At 32.7% G+C, this 12,268-nt stretch overlaps 1 protein-coding gene across 2 annotated transcripts in view; it reads left to right on the top strand.

Annotated features, from left to right (window-relative positions):
* Positions 1–12,268, top strand: part of LOC108722008 (caspase-1) — a 39,304-nt gene that overhangs the window by 6,246 nt on the left and 20,790 nt on the right. The gene's annotated exons all lie outside the window — the stretch shown is intronic.

Below are 12,268 nucleotides of genomic sequence, written 5' to 3'. Positions count from 1 at the left end.
CAGATACTGATTAGATTAATTATCAGAAGGTCGAAGTTGTTTGCCGACTGACTCGTTTTATATCACCCAACTAATCCCACACATTGATAAACTTCCGCTCACCTAATGGCATTGCATCTACAAAAGCGAGGTAGTGCATTGATAATTGTCGATGGATTCTTTGTATCCAACCTGCAAACGAGCGGTCCCATTTTAACGCGAAGCGGATAATGATGAGTACCGATCCGAAGGAGATCCGGCGACAAGTTATACAAACATTTTACAATGAAACGAGCTCATTAAACGTCTATTCGTCACAGTGAACTGAGTTCCTCAACAAATAACTAACAAAGCAATCTCGCGAATACGGCTGCGGCAGGTGCCGCAGAAAGTGAAGCTGAAAGTCCGATGATTACGGAACTTCGCGCTGCAGGATAAGAAAAGTTTTCGCACGCCTTCGCCTCAGTGTAACACGATGCGCTCTATGAAGCTATATTCATTTACCACTCGCTTTTAAATTTTAACTGTCTTGAGGCTATGCTTCATGTAACATTTGTGAATTCAGAGAACTCGCTTTTACACGGAAAGAATGATTTTGCAGAAGTGTTTAAAAATTTAACTATAAATACAGATCTAAAGATAATTCTCTTTTCATTCCTTTTGCAGAATATTAAAAATGTATAAATATGTATAATGCAAATAATTCTAACAATACAAATAATACCAAAATAATTTTTACTAATCGAATGTAGAGAGAGAAATTATCAAATTGGCAGCATCAGCGGATCTAATGTTAAATTTTAAAGAGATAATAACGTTGCTGACTGCGACAAATCTGTCAGCCGAGTAGATACGAAGAAAAATAAAAAGAGAAAACGCTAAAACTTGGTCGCACAAAAATATAGTAAATTTTCGTTTGTTACTTCCCTCGGGAACAACTAAAATAGACTTTCCTCAAACTCAGCTTTTGGCTGATGTGAGGGAAACAACAGCAGTAAACTAAAGGTAAATCCCGTCGGATTCTCTCCCTCGCTGATAGACTTTACACATATACGATTATCGAATCGAAAATACTAGAAGTATCGTAAACGAAAGAGCATTCGTTTACTTTGAAAAGCTATGATCAACGCATGTTATAACTATGTGTTCATTTATGCTGTATCGCATAAATAAACTACCCCTCACCATATTTCACGCGACCCCGCCAAGTCTCAATGCTTTAATTTTGTCTGGCAGCATTCCATGTAATTCGAAGCAAGCGGGCTTCCTCCTTCTGAAAGTTTCACGAACGCGAATCGACTGCTGAATGAAGACCGAACTTTTCAATTGAAACGGTCCGCATGTCGTTGTAGCTCTTGCTTTTCTTCTTTTTTCCTATTGATCTACTAACAATGCGAGTGGTACTCGTTGCATTTCTGCCGTTTTCCTCCTCTTGTATCAATGATTCTTAATCCCCGTTCTACTAGATCATCACGATAAAATGATGAGATATCATGGTCCAAATGTAGAAAAGATTGTCTAATATATGAAGATCCTTCTTCTAAAGATGGATGTAGACTTGTTGCATATCAGTCGGCGTATCACATCATGGTATCGTTATTGCATATCAGTGCAAACGGAAAATGTTGCACCGTTGCGTCAAAATAATACAATGCTATACAAAGACATCGTGTCTTGTATCATTCCATTGAAGGGCTTGCTGCAGTGGGTTGACTCATATTTTGTAAAAACCGAGTAAATACATGAAAAGAATGATTTTACTCAAGTATCTAAAACTTTAGCTAGATACAGATCTGAAAGTAATCTTCTTGAACCATCAAAACAATTATGTAAGAATTTCAAGCATGATGAGAAAGGCTACAAAAATTGAAGTCTTAGTAGTCAGCTTCAGTATCCTACATAATTAATTTGTAGTTCAATAAAATTATTTTTAAATCTATCAAAACTTTTTGCAGCGTTGTTCATCATGCTTAAGATTCCTTCATAATTATTTTGGCCCAACAAAATTATTTTCAGATCTGTGTCTGTCTAAATTTTTAGATATTTCAGCAAAATCGATCTTTCCGTATAACTACAGAGTGGAAAAAATCTGTCCATCTTGAGATGTATACTAATATGATTAATACTAAAGATATCAGATGCTAGAAAAAGCTCGGAAATATCATTCAATAAAATTCGTAAAATTAAAGCACAGTCCTAAAATTATTCATTTATGAATATTTATGACATTACGATTAGATGAAAGCATAAATTGAAGTTTCCTATCGCGAAAATGTATCAAGTCTCCTTCTTCGCGAAGAAAGTGTATATCTTTCAGACTCCATTTAACAGAGGCTATAAAAGTAATTAATGGTCATGAAGCGAAGATTAAACTTGTTTGTATAAAATCGCTAATAATTATCAATGACTGATTGCTTCGTGATGCATCGATTTCACTGTGCTAGAATATGCATATTCAACAAGTATAATCAATGTATAAAACGTCACAAAAAAATAGATATTAGTTTTAAGATATTAGCCGTATTAGCTTTAAATTAGCTTGAGAAAAAGACAGAGAAAAAAGAGAGAGAGAGAGAGAAAATATATATAAATGTTTTTTAACAAGTTATAATTATTTTAATAAATTGCCTTCATAAATTAATAATTATCACAAACTGGATAGAAACTAGAGCTGTTTACGTAAACCTTAAGGTTAACCCTAGAAAACTGAAACTTATAAACTCAATCGTAAACTTTACGACGCGCACGTCAAGGGGTTAATAAACTCAATTTCTTCAACTCGATATATTTATTAAAATCGATACAAAATTGTTGTTGTTGGATGCATTCTAATTTTATCGGTATAAAATTACCGATGTATTCAGACCGTGATTTTTGGATTGCATTCAACAAAAGAACGATACATTTCGAGTATAGTTGATCGAATGGAAAGTAAAACTGGTTCTTCATATGTGCTGTCGGATAATCAACAGGAAATCGTCGGGCGGGATGGACACGAATGCGAATCGTTTGTTCGTAAGCTTTTTTTTCTCTTTCGGTACAAATTTCGTGACCGTTTTCCGGTGCCAAAAACAAGCTTTTTCCGCGTCTAGTCAAGTGTATTAGTACGGCAGATGTCACACCGAAATAAAGGAGACGACAACACGTTTCGTCGTCTTCCCGATTTCGCCACACCCAACCGTGTGACCGCAATCGCAAGATATTACGGCAGGAAACAGGCAAACATTTGTGCGATGCACCGACACGTAAAGTACTCCTGATGTTTGTCGATGCTTCTCCAACGAAAAGCGCGATATCTGTCGCGACATCATCCCTTGACAGGCTCGTCAGGCAGCATCCACTTATACCCAAGTTGCAGTTTCGCGTGGAGAAGAGGGCTGTAGAACAGATACGCGTCTTCAAAGTTAACGTGTCAAGTACAAGTATCGTGAACATTCTACTTCGGATAAGTAGAAGCTATTCGAGAAATCGTATCCTCTGCTAATGTCGCCTCCCGCGATACTTCGTTACACGAACAGAATAGACGAAATTTACTTGTTTCCGTTTGGCAAATTTCTGAAAGTTCCTTCACAAACTCGTTAAAACAGCTATTTTTCGACATGGCAGTCGATAACTTCATATCGGCGAATATAAGGGTCTATGTAAGCTCGAAATGTACGTTTCTTTCGTAACGACATGTCAAACGCAGATATTTTGAAATGAGAATATTTCACTTCGGCTAAGAACATATTATACTTGAAGTTTCCGCGTTACATGTTTCCTCGTATTACACACGCTTCCATAAACGGTGGCTTAATCCCGTTTTAACATTACGTATCACCGTATCCATTCTTGTTCAGTTTGTATTATTAGACCATTTTAATGTTAAATCACTTCTGGCTTTAAATTGTAATGCTTAAACTATTATACTCCTATTGCCTACAAGCTTTGTAGGATCGTAAACTACTTCTACTTTAGTCAGTACTGTACAATCCCAAATCACTTCAAACTTCAGTCAGAATTGTAAGACCTTAAACTTTTATTCAACAAATATATTACCACATTTCAAGTTTTAAACGTACATACTGCGGAATTACAATTGTCACATTTCAGAGTTTGAAAGGAGATATTAATCCTTTGGTTACGACTAAGCCAGATCGGAACTCCGCCACTCAGCCGCGGAATTCGATTACAGAAAGCGAATGTGATAAAACAAATTGCTGCATTGATAGAAAAGTGATACAACTCGAAATTATAACAATTTCTATACTTATCTTACTTTATGATAGATAAAGAAATAATAGCATTGGATCCGGAAATCTTTTCTAAGAGTGCAACTTTTAAATAGAGCATTAATTGTTTCTAAATTGTTTCTGAATTGGAGCATTTTAATTAAGATAGTAAATATGCATTTTACTTTCTTGTCATGTTATTCTTTCAATTATAAAGTATTTTTTTTTAATTATGTTATTAATTTTCAAAATTCGCAACATTGCAATCCTAGTAAAAAATTGTGTAAATTTCATCTCTATATTAGAGTTGTGACACTTTCCCGTATAAACAATTGACAAATGTGTCGTTTTTCCACAACAATATATCTTCCTTTATATTTCTATTTCCTTTCATTATTTCAAAAATGCTAACTTTTTACTTGCGTCACATTTTTTATTAACGTGACGAGATACAGATCAAAGTAATTGAGAGTTTTCTATTTGATATCGACAAAATATTGAGTCATAGAAAAAAGTCATTATCGTGTTTTTATCCTTAAAAAACCGTTTCATATTAAAGAATAGTTTAACGGGAAGTATTAAACTAGAGCGTAGTAACCAAACGATTAAGAAAACAAATTGTATATCTAACAATAAACCTATTTCTTAACAATATTAACAATTATAACTTATACCTAAATTCTAAGCAGAATCGTAAGGCTCGTAACATATTCCTATAAGATTTATAAGAACTTTTAAGTGCTTATACCTTTATACAATATTTTTACAGACAGCTTCTTACTAGCCATAACATTTACCAGAAATCGTAGACATTTACGAATAATCGTACGTCTTACGATACATATCTACGCAAAAAATTAGAATACTACAGTTATAAGTTCTTACAAGTTTTACGAGAACACGTTACGAGTCCTATGATTCTGCTTAGAATTGACCTATTAATAAATAATCTTATTACGAGTATAAATAATAGTTTTCAATGGCAATTATCGTAGCTTAAAAAAATAAACAAAAAAAGTTACAAATTGCAAGTTTGATTCTTATAACAAACAAATATTTCGTAAAACGAGGAAAAGGACGAGAGAGGGAACGAGCGCTGTTATATCTCGTCGCCCTATTCCACATGGATCGGCGGAAAAGGTTCGTTTACATACTATGTACACACTGACATGTAGACTCTGCTTATAAAAATTCAACGTTGCTTCGAGTTGACCGTCAACATTTTCCGGTTTCATCAATGTACACAGTGGCGTCATAAACGTCGGGACCGCAAAAAGAAAAAAACAAAAAAAGAGAGAAAGAGCAGAGGAGAGGAAGAAAGAAAAAAACGGGGGGAAAAAAAGAAGAAAAACAAATTCACGCGAATTGTTTGGTGTATTTCGAAATTCTGCGCAGCGCGTGCAGCTGGAGACTGATTACAATCGTGATATTCAACGGAGTCGACAATACGGCGCGACGCAATGATCCAGAGCGCAACGCGATCGCGAGCTCGGGATCCGCATTCACGAGCGGGATGATTCCGGTGTGTATCAACGAACACGATGGAACCAATCACCCGCAACATGCATAACAATACAGCGCGATTTAATAATTCCATCCGCGCGCGCACGCACGAGCCGCGTCTGTTAAGAAACGTTGGTTGCAGTTCGCAGTGTCGTTACGATTTTTTCGTTTTACTACGTTTTACTACGTTCGGCGTTCGTGACCAACGTGCCGCACCGGAGGGATTTTTACGCGTTTTGAAAAAGTGATCGCTCGCAATTTATGTAGATCGCTCGATATTGCTCGAGGGTCTCCTGCCGATAATAAAATAAGAATCCTCCAAGTTTCCAAGAATTTTTCACTAAAGAACACTCAGGAACGTTGAAAAAATAATAACACTGTTAATTCCACTTATAGATCTCTACTCCATTATATTCGTTATTCATTATACATTATAAGACAGAAGAGAAATTGTAAATTGTATATTAAATTAGAATTTAGAATATAATATTAGAATTCCAATGTAAGTTTTGCAAATAATGAAACAGTTTATTTTATTGTAATTATACGATTTCATAGTTCATTACTTCCTTTTTTAAAACGTTTATTTGGTTTGAGAAAATTTCAAAGTAAAATTTAATTAAATTATACCTGTAAAACGTATGCAATCATCGCCAACAAAAATTCAATTCAATTCAATTCTTTATTACAATGCATAAACATATACAAAGCAAATGGCATGGCATCAGCAAGGCTGCTGTTACGAACCAACCAGTAGCTAGATTATTACAGGTAAGCTTTGAAATAACAGAAATGACGAAACGTAATAATTTTGCACACTACACAAAGCATTAGCAATCATATCGTAACAATAACATATCAATAGAATAATTCGTACAAAATTAATAATAAACAACAATATTTGCATGACATTACATTTATAAGAAATTTAACAATGTGCATAGCATAACCATAAGATAAAGGTACAAGCGCTCGAATCATTTATATTTTGAGTCGTCAAGATTGCAAGAGTATCACACTTACGATTATGCTTAAGCCTGAGATAATGCATGCAGGAATCACATTTGCGTGGACATCGCAGGAGGCGAGAGCGATCGTCATTGTCGACCGAATCATAAAGACGCACAAGAAAAATAGTTGTAAAACTGCATTTTGACTTTGGAAAAATTATATTTATCATTTAGATAAGGACTGCATATTAAATACTATATATATATATGCTTTTACAATTTGCCAATAAGAGAAATGTCGAAAACAATTCTATCGTAAATTCTATTGTGTATACAAAAATATATTGTTACATCCGTTATTTAATTAATAACAAAGTTCAAGTTCGTTTACTCGTATATGAAATGAAATACGGTCAGTTGTGCGTGCGTGGCACAAGAGCATCGTTAGCAGTTCTCCGAAAAAAATCAAATATATTAAAAATTAAAGTTATATTTTAAAGGTACATTATATGCATTAAAATGCGTTCAGTATGACGTCCATTCAATCATCATTATTATTAATGGAACTTGTGTTGTGGAGATATGCTTCCCATGAAATTTTCAATTAGTTTTGAGTAAAAATCTCCCAATTTTCCGAATCTACCAAGATAACTGCTTCAAAATAAATACTCTTGTTTCTCAAAACTTCATCTTTATGATTGATCAGATATTTTTGATCGGATTTATGTTCAGAGATTTGGAAGACCAATCCAAAGATCAATGTAATTTTTAGTGAATTTTTGTGAACATCTCATAAAAAGTATGTCTCATAGAAAACAGACGATAAGCTATAGTTAATAATAATACTGATTAAACGCCGGACTATAAAGTAAATACATATATATATATATTTTAATGAACACACACACACTTTTATATAATGTACTTTTAAAATACAGAGCTTTAATTTTTTTTAATATACTCGGTTTCTTTCAGAGAACTGCTGACGACGTTTTTGTGTCGCTGACGGTCTTTGTTAAAATTCTACAATTAAACGCTTTCACACAAGTGTTAAAGACAGATCTAATGTATCGCAGAGACAAGCAGTTTTATCCAAAAACTAATTTTCCTTAGAAATATAACGGATTTAATTTTGAAACTAAATTTCTTTAACCTCAGCATAGAAAACGTTTCTTGAATAAATAAACTGCTAAAAATAATAATGACACTTAAAAAAGTTGTAAAATTAAGAATAAAGGATTGATAGCACTCGCTATTTATAAAAATGCTTCATTCATTTAAATAATACCAGATTTATTCATGAAAATATTAACGATATTATCGAGTGCATTAGTCACTCCTATTTCAGTAATATTATCACGAAAAACATCTCGTATTTATAACAAATAATTTATTAAAAGCGCGTACGTGAAATACAATCTAATGATGGAATTAACTGTGTGTTTAATTCCATACGGAATTGTGCAATGAAATTCATATAAGAAATACACGACATGGAAAAATACCACAATTAATATACACTTCGGGGATTTGAGGTAACTTTTTACAATGTATTATATTATAAACGCGCGTTATTAATCCTCGAATATGATCGAACATACAATATATAACCATGAGCGCGCGCTCTCTGCTCTCCCCTGTATTTTATCTGCATACAAAAGCATAAAATCGCGCGTGCATTGCTATACGAGGCAAGATTGGCCTCGGGGTAATAATATTACCACATCCGCATAGCTCGGGACTGTAATGCTTTAACGCGCAACGGATTAAAAAATAACTGGGATGATCTTTCGGAGAACAAGAGGAGTACCAGCGATGCGCTGAATTTCCACCTTTACGTTATTATCCCCTCCGGAATATAAAGTAAACGGAAAGGGCGGAGATATGTAAGCTACCTTTTCGAGTTATGTGAAGCACGATACGAAACTCAATTACACAATAGCTCGGCTCTTATCCGGTTACACCGGTGGTTTATTCGCTTTAAGGGTCGTCAATACCCCGCATAAGCCAGGTCGAATCGTGACGTCAGAAACGGGAGAAATACTCGCAAACGATACTTGCGAGTTGTGCCCACGCGAAATATTCTTTGTCAACAAAACCGTTATGGTTCGATAAAGCAGAATCATAAAGTGTCCCACAAATTCTATTGTCAGCCCGGCATGTCAAGCGTGAAACGCAGGTAGCTTTTCTAGAAAGCGTTTCGACTATTATCAGCTTTTACCATATGCATAATATAAAGAAAGTTTCCCTTTTCTTCTTTAATAAATTTTAGAAAATAAAATTTTTATTTTTTTAACTTGACTTATTCTCGCATCGAAACGATGAATAGTTCTGCTCTATATTTTTAACTATGGACTTCTTTCCATATAACTTGACATCAAGAGATCAAGATAATAATCTCATTATTTATATTAATTTTTTGACATTTAGTGTTGACCTTATAATTTTATTAATCTGTGAGAGACTAATTGCTCTCACTTATATTATAGTTATTCTAAAAATTTATATCTCATGATCTCATATGAGACATTGACATCAGTTGAAAAAGACTCATTGTCAGTTAAATCGAACAGCGCGTTCCATTATGTTGTTCTTTTTTCTATATAAATGTGTGTGAATATACTATAATATATTATTATAGCATCCTTTTTTTTCTTTGTTCGTTATTTGATTTTATTCTCTTTTTTAGTTGTATTTACATTAATCGAACTTGATTGACTTGTTTAATTGCCAGTATTTTATGTCGAAAAATAAATTTTGGGTAAATGACAATTATGAAAGAAATAATTAATTGCACAGAAAAATCTAAATTCGAAATATTGAGATATTGCATCTGTCATTTATATTAATTAAAATGTTGAACGATATTTTTTATCCGATAGACCACGCGTATATGTAAACAGTCAAATAATTTCATAAACTACTCATAATTCTTTATATATATAAATGTAACTCTATATATATATTCAGTACGAAATGACATCTTTCAATATTGTCACGACTCGATCAGAATTAACTATTAATATCAAACAGAAGCAAATGGAGATGCTTTATGTAGATGGATATTTTTGCAGATTTTACAGTGCTTATATTACCTACACCATCTATTTTTCTTCCTCTCTTGCAAAGAATTCGTCCAAAATTCGTTTGATATATTGAAAACGCGAGAATATTAATCTATTATCGTTTTACCGTCTATATTTTCTCTATAAAATCATTCGTTCCATTTCCGTTTGATCATCCACGCGCAAAGATAAACGATAATCTCGGCGAGGCTCGCGAAGTTCGAGGATTTATTTATAATAAATGGCAAAATGGAGAGGGATTAACAACGTTCAGCGCGCTTACGCGTAACGTATTTCTGTAATGGAAAGTTTTAATACAGAAAATGTATGTAAGCTCAAAATAATTATAGAGTTTTTATTTAATTTCATTTAATCCTCTTTTTACTTCAGTATCAAATAAAATCGAGAAATATGTTATCGGTTATTTTTAAATACCGATTTCAATCATTGATACTTCATAATTTTTAGTTTCGTTCAAAAGAGCGTTTATTTGATTTTCATTGCATAATTTAAGTCAACCTAACGTAAAGAATTTCTCGACTATTCAGAAACGCTTCGATGAATAATTAGATGAATAATTAGATGAATAATTAGGCGAAAGGCAGAATAGCACCGTAAAATGAAGCTCGAACCTTGCCGAACCCGTTTAAGTGTAACGAGTTTAAAACTCGGTGTGTAACTATTTGCATTCTCTTGGTATAATCTACCTGATGTATATTATTCGTTTATACGCAGATTTAATTCATTTAACATCGATATTTCATTGATAACCTTAAATGATTTCTTCAACAATTTTAGTTTCAATAAAAAAGATCGCTAATTTTTCATTTTATATAAAATATCAAATTTGTATATAAAATAAAATTTTTTTTATTAAATAATAACGAGACACCCCATATATGCATATATGAAATATGCTTTTATTTTTTAAACATTATTGCACGAAGTTTTATCTTCGTATTTTTATCATATAGTAAAAATATGTTTTATTTTTCACATTTAAAAATTTATTAACCTTAGAAATGTTGCAACCGTAAAATGTATTATATACATATGATAATATATTTTAGAGTGAGATAATATATTTTAGTATGATAATATATTTAAGTGAGAATATAAAATTAATAAAATTATATTTAATATAAATAATATTTAATTTCTAAATATTTATATTTTAACACAAAATGGAAGATATTAACGTTTCCGCAAAATAAATATTTTTAATGTAATAAACTATAATTTAACCATTTCTACATATATCACGCAAAACATACAAGCAACTTTTTGATAAAAAACATAAAATTTATACGATGGAAATAAATTATTTCAAAAATTGTATAGGTTATTGACTCTTACATGCCCTTTATTTAGATTTTTATTATTATTTGGTAACAAGAGTCTATATATATATTCATATTATTTCAAAAAATTTATTTAAATACGTTTGCAATTGTAAATATAAAATGAAACTATATTTTCTACATTTTGAAGATATAAATTATTAATTATGCTTGTTAATTATGAAATTATATAAAAGCTAGATTTAATAAATTCAGTTTCTGAGAAATATGATATTAACCTTAATTAGTTTATATATATATAATTAAATTAATTTTACATTGATTACAAAGGAATTAAAAATAAAAAGTAGTACAACAGTAAATTGGATCATAATCTAATGCACATCTATCATTATCTAGCATTATCTACAGAAGTAGCGATTTTAAAGACGTATTCTTAAACCCGCATTTTTTGAATTTTTATAAAGCTCGTGACGTAAACTGTCAGTAAATAAATTCTATTCTTCACATCGAAATGTAATCGAGAAACATAGATATCGCCAGAAAACATGTAATAGAATCGTGCGATTCTATTACATTTCTCGGAAAACTTACGCGACCACGAGCACTCGCAAACACATCACAATTATCCGCATATCTTAATTCACGTAATTCATGCGTTCTCTAATCTTATAACATGAAGGAATGATGAAATCACCGCTATTCGCATATTCCGCACGAGTATTTCGCACCTATCTCACCGACTACACTCGCCAATCTTCTCAAGGTGCACAGCATTATGAATCTTCCCTTGCATACAGATTACTCCAACACTAAATTTTCCTCATCAAAAGTCTAAATGAAGAAACGGCGCGACTCTCTGTCTGTCACCTTTAAATATCTCGGCGCGTAAACTTCTGTCGATACTCTTTAATATGTAATATCTGCAGTGTCAACAAATTATTAGCCGTAAAGATTACAAAACTTTGTCCAAATGACTTTACAAAATATCTCTTCTCTCTCTCTCTTTCTCTCTCTCTCTCTCTCTCTCTCTCTCCCTCTCTCTCAAGTTCAGTCACTCTATTTATGTCTCAATATCGAAACAAACGGAGTACTCTTTCACAGTTTGACCTCTGGTATCCTCTGGTGGAGAGAAGATACGTGATATCCAGTTCATTTCGCTACGCGGGGCTGGTTCCACATTCCACTCGCCGAGAACTATCAGCGCCGGTATTAAACTTTCGAATTTATAACGCGCGTTGCGGCTATATCGATCGAAC

The sequence above is a fragment of the Mycetomoellerius zeteki genome, unplaced genomic scaffold, assembly GCF_001594055.1.
Source record: "Mycetomoellerius zeteki isolate Tzet28-1 unplaced genomic scaffold, Tzet1.0 scaffold19, whole genome shotgun sequence".
Taxonomy (NCBI): domain Eukaryota; kingdom Metazoa; phylum Arthropoda; class Insecta; order Hymenoptera; family Formicidae; genus Mycetomoellerius; species Mycetomoellerius zeteki.
The sequence above is the reverse complement of the archived record's forward strand: the minus strand, read 5'-3'. Positions and strand labels throughout refer to the sequence as shown.